The following is a 6,000-nucleotide window of genomic DNA, read 5'->3' as shown; positions in this document are numbered from 1 at the left end:
TCCACCAGAGATATATATTATATATCGAGAGAACCCTGTGTGCAAAATGCTCACAGCTGCTTAAAACAATTGAACAACTAATAATACAGAGAAATGCTAAGAATTCTGCTTACAAATGTTTATCTGCTTGTGTCTCTTAGATTTTTCCTTAGTTGCTACTTCTTGGTTTATATATCACCAAGATTACAAAGTAATGAGACAGGATAATAAAACAAAACTATCTAGTCTATTACAATGCTACTTCATTACTCTATTCCAGCATCTTTGAATATCTTCATAATAGCATGGAAATGGAAATGCTTCTTTGTTCTCGAAAACCCAGTTGAATAGGCTACCACATTCCATTTGCATCCACTCGACGTATGTGACTGTGTTGTCACTATCAACAGATATTTGAATTCTTTATCCATCGGGTTATTGATCATCCATCGAGTTATTGGTCATCCGTCGGGTTGTTGATCATCCATCGAATTCATTGTAATTTATCCGTCGGGTAGCAATCAGGCACTTGACTTCATTTCACTTATGCAGAATTACAAGACATCATCTATGTACAATAAATCAACCTATTCTGCATATCTAACTAAAGTCAACATGACTTAAGTACTACTACATATTCTAAACAATGTGTATGCAGAAATGTGCTACAGACTTATTGTTACATAAGCTACTCTCTCGATGGATAATAAGTCATCATCCGTCGGGACTATATTGAGTCATCCTTCGGGACTATAAACCTTATCCGTTGAGTGCTACATAATTTCACTAAGTAAAATCTACCAAGGTGTTTTATTCATGTAATCATCAAGTACACAACATATACACAACATAACGGTTAAATGCACAAGTTATTTATCGTAATTACATAGGGCAAGTAAGATGGTTGAAATTACCTACAAATCATGCATAACAAATACATGAACCTATGCTAGCATGACAAGTTCTAAACCCCTAAATTCACTTTCACTTCATTAGAGATTAACTTGCTATCTTGTAAGTTTACGACGCTCATAAGATGAATAAGCATAACCAATACTAGGATATCATACAATCACAACACACTAAGGCATCGAAATAAATTAACTGAAGAAATTTATAAATAAATCCGCTAGAACCCCGCGATAACGATTAGCCCATAATCGGACTCATCATCAATGTGGGTTTCCATGAATGCATGGTATAATAAATGTAGTCTTTATACTGAATAAATAATAAACCAAGTACGAAACAAGAGTATAGGTTCACAAGCAAGAAAACTAGCATCCAAAGTTATAACTTAAAACAAAGAATCACAAGTATAAACTAGGGTTTCTTCGCCTTGGTTGAATTGTGCTATACGGTCTTCTTACACCTTCTCCTTAAGCTCTGGTATATCTTGTTATGAAAAACGGTCATAGGTTATGTTTATATAGCAGCCCATGCAGATTATAAGTCTTTCGGATCAAAATCAGAGTAGAAACAGGATTCCTGAATTCGACCCGGTGCGGCCGCACGCTACACCAGCGCGGGCGCGCTGCACTTCAGTAATCCTGGTGCGACCGTGCGCTACTACAGCGCGGGCGCGCCGACTCTCTGAACAAAATCCTAACTTTTGCTTTTCTTGCTGGTTTGAGTTGGTCTTTTCATGAGCAATCTTCTTGACACCATCCTAACACCGTATTAGGATCAAAACTATACTAATTCACATGAGTCTTTTATTTAAGCCTGAAATGCAAAAACACTACAAAACACATCAAAAACACAAATAACTTGAGTACAAAATAACAATTCAAGCCTTTATAGGACATAATAAGTGGACATAAATGCCACTTAACACACCCCCAAACTTGAACCGATGCTTGTCCTAAAGCATACACAGACTCAAAGAACAAGAAATAAAAGTGCATGAATGCAAACTATATGAATGCAACGATCCCCATAGAATAACTAAACCAATCAACAAGCAACATCTCAACAAATACAGTTATTCGCACAAAGATCAATCAAAACCCACGAATCAACTTTTAAGCAAGAAGCGTGTGTGTGTGCACATGCTTACAGATATACTATTACAACTAGATCAATAATCATGACTCACTACTCATCAAGGCAATCGCAAGGTTATAAATAGAATAAAAGCTAAACTCAAAATAACTTATAACACTTCAATTCTTATATCGGAGTTTTACATGGATTCATGCTTTTATTCACAACACATAAACAACACAAATATGCTTATTTGACCGTGTAATGAGTGAGGTCCACAAAAGACTTATACAATAATATCTATGTAGCGAGCTTTAGGTTAGTGGATTCCAGACTATAAAAAGCCTTAGGTCACTAGGCACAAAGTCCCCTAAGAACTTAATAACTCGAGTATTGAAGAGCCCACTCGTGATCAATTATGTATAAACATATTTTTTTTCTTTTTTTCTTTTTTTTCTTTTCTTTTTTTCACATAATTTTTGAACGAGTGTATTTCGCTCCATCTCGTTCAACCCTAGACTACTCATATAAAATGAGCCGGCTACTAGCCATTTGACACCTAGCCACAGCAACTAGCAATGAAATCCAATTTTCTCCAATTTTTAAATTTCCATGCTATTTTATCATTAAGAGAATATCCTAAATTCTAAATATAAACAAGTGATTAAACCTTGACAAACAAATAAATCATGACCATGATCAAGCACTTCAAGCAACCTATAAGACTTAGTGAAATACAATTGGACCAGCATGCAAATCAACTCGATAAGACTTAACATCACTAAGCACGACATCACTACACTAGCATCAATATCATAAATCAATCGGAAAAATCATCTAAGGGATCATGTTATAATTCAAATGTATGAAAATATATGAACAAACTATCATACAAAAATAAAAAAAAACTACAAAAATAAAAAAACTACCACATGGAAAATATGCAACTATATGAACTAAACTAGCATGAATATGCAACTTTATGCGACTCACACAAAACACATAATCCTTAACTACTACCCCCAAACTTAAAATATTCACTGTCCTCAGTGAAGGTAATAGCAAGGATTCAGACATACCTACTCAGAATCAGGGTCATCACCTTCAAGGGGTGGAGTGTCAGGAGTGTCTCGAGGCGGATATACAGAATCTTCACCGAATACTGGCCACTGGATGTCGACTCCCGTGGCTTTGAATGCAGTCCCCAACGCCTGGGTAAGGTCATGTGCAAAGCGACTATGGATATCATGCATCGCATCCATCCTCCTCATCAAGCGCCTATACGGTGCTGAACTCATCCCAACACTACTCTGTGCTTCCTCCTACTACTGTTGTTGCCGTGATCCCGAAGGACCGACCTCTCCCAACTCAGCTCTCCAAGATGCTCTCTTCACCTGCGTCATACCACCAGATGCCTGATAAGCTGGCCTTCAACCTGGCAGATGGTCAAAAGAATATACAAGCCCCTTAGGATCGGGCCTCCCACCATACCACTCCTGCATATTCAACAGCGTTGAACTATCAATCGGGGCACTCGAGAGCTGCAGCTACTCATGTGCGGGCCAATGAACACCAACGGCCACACACAACTTTGTCACAATGGACGCATAGGGTATAGAACCGTAGTACTCCCTCGAAGAAACCTCAAAATACCCTAATGGATAACCATCCCAAAATCCACATAGTCTCCCTAAAGAATATCCCACAACAGATATGCACGCTCCATAGTAACATCATGCATGTGAGAAGATGGCATGATGTTAGCATAAATAAAAGAATTCCATGCACGTGCAAATATGTTCATGCACGAGTCAGGAAACGTGGCATACTCGTTCGTGCTCTTCTTGAACTTTCAATGAGTCTCAAGCACACATATGGTAGCAACAATCAAATCCAATTTAAACTCCTTCGGCGTCTTCTCATTCCAATTCTCCTGTTCTGGCCTCCTCTTGGGCTGCTCAATCACCCTACGTATAGCCTCAGCACTATACTCCACCGTCATCCCCCTAACCACCGTGAAACCATTCTTCTCCGCCTTAGCATTCGTGTAGGACTTATGCACCATACTCATGGGCACAGCAGTGGGTGTCTCACAAAAAGCAACCCAGCCCATCTCCAAGATCATTTCCAACAACTTACCATCTTTCCCCGATGGCATAAAACCACGCTCCTTGGTATAGGCTTCGAAAGCAGCCTCGCATACTCCGCCTCAGCCTCGGGAGTTGAAATCCTAGTCCTCATACAACCCGTACTCGAAGAATCAGTGGTGTTACTGCTAACTTGGGTTCGTTGTCTTTTTGGTGCCATTGAGATTGAATAAGCTTGAGAGAATCGAAGTTTTTAAGAGAGATTTGTGTGTTTGAGAGTTTGAGAAGTGATGGAGGAGTTGTGTATAAGTGTATGTATATATAGGTAATTGGGAAAAAATTAGTTATGGAAAAGGAGTGGGAATTGATTATGGGAATAATGGGAATAATTGGGTTTTATTTAGAGAGGGAAATATGGGATGTGGGAGAGTAAAATTCGGGTAGGAATTGATTTTGCCTTCAAATTCCCAAATTTCTATTTTTTTCAGAACTAGGGACCCAGCGCGGCCGCGCGCTACCTCAGCGCGGGCGCGCGCAGTTTCTGTCAAATCAGCGCAGCAGCCCCACTTCATAGGGTGGGCACGCCGTGCTACTGTAGTTGGCACTGATTTTTTTTGTTTTTCTGATTTTTTTATGTTTTTCTCCTTTTGCCTTCTTCCTCTTTCTACTAATGTACAACAAACTTGGGTTGTCTCCCAAGAAGCACTTGGTTTACATCGTTAGCTTGACGTAGAATCTCGAGATCAAGTAGACAATAGAAGGGCAATAACCACCTCACGGGTTGCCGTATCTCCATTGTAGTACTTTAACCTCTGTCCATTCACCTTGAACGCTTGGCCTGGATCATTCTCAAAACTCTCCACAGCTCCATGCGGAAACACAGTTTTGATTATGAAAGGCCCGGACCATCTTGACTTCAATTTTTCTGGAAAAAGACGGAGACGAGAGTTGAACAAAAGAACTTGTTGCCCCGACATAAATGATTTAAGCACCAGACCCATATCATGCCACCTCTTGACTTTCTCCTTATACATTTTGTTATTTTCATACGTTTGAAGTAGAAATCCGTCGAGTTCATTCAATTGAAGCATTCTTTTCTTACCAGCTACATCCAAATCAAGGTTCAACTTCTTCAAAGCCCAATACGCTTTATGCTCGAGCTTCACACGCAAATGACACCCCTTACCATAAACCAACTGAAATGGCGACATACCTAACGGAGTCTTGTATGTTGTTCTATATGCCCAAACAGCTTCATCAAGCTTCAAAGACCAATCATTCCTCGATGGACACACAACTTTCTCTAGAATACGCTTGATCTTTATGTTAGACACCTCAGCTTGACCATTAGTTTGAGGATGGTAGGCTGTAGCAATGCGATGATTCACATTATACCTTTGCATCATAGCAGTGAACTTGCGATTGCAGAAATGCGATCCCTCGTCACTGATTATTACACTTGGAGTCCCAAATCATGTGAATATCTTCTTATAAAGAAAATTAAGCTCTACCTTCGCATCATTTATCGGCAAAGCCTTGACTTCAACCCATTTTGACATATAATCGACAGCCAACAAGATATACTGATTATTGCAAGATGAGACAAACGGCCCCATGAAGTCGATTCCCCAAACATCGAAGACCTCAACCTTGAGAAGCACATTAAGAGTCATCTCATCCCTCTTGGACATGTTACCCACGCGCTGGCATCGATCACACTTCAAAATAAAGTGATGCGCATCCTTAAACAATGTAGGCCAGAAGAATCCCGCTTGCAGGACACGAGCTGATGTCTTCTCTCCACCATAGTGGCCTCATAAACAGTCGAATGACAGTCTCGCAAGAACCCCCCCGTTTCATTGTACGGAATACATCTCCTGATGATTTGGTCAGCTCCTTGCCTAAACAGATATGGTACATCCCACATGTACCACTTCACCTCATGAAG

The sequence above is a fragment of the Apium graveolens genome, chromosome 6, assembly GCF_009905375.1.
Source record: "Apium graveolens cultivar Ventura chromosome 6, ASM990537v1, whole genome shotgun sequence".
Classification (NCBI taxonomy): Eukaryota; Viridiplantae; Streptophyta; class Magnoliopsida; order Apiales; family Apiaceae; genus Apium; species Apium graveolens.
Note: the sequence above shows the minus strand (reverse complement) of the source record.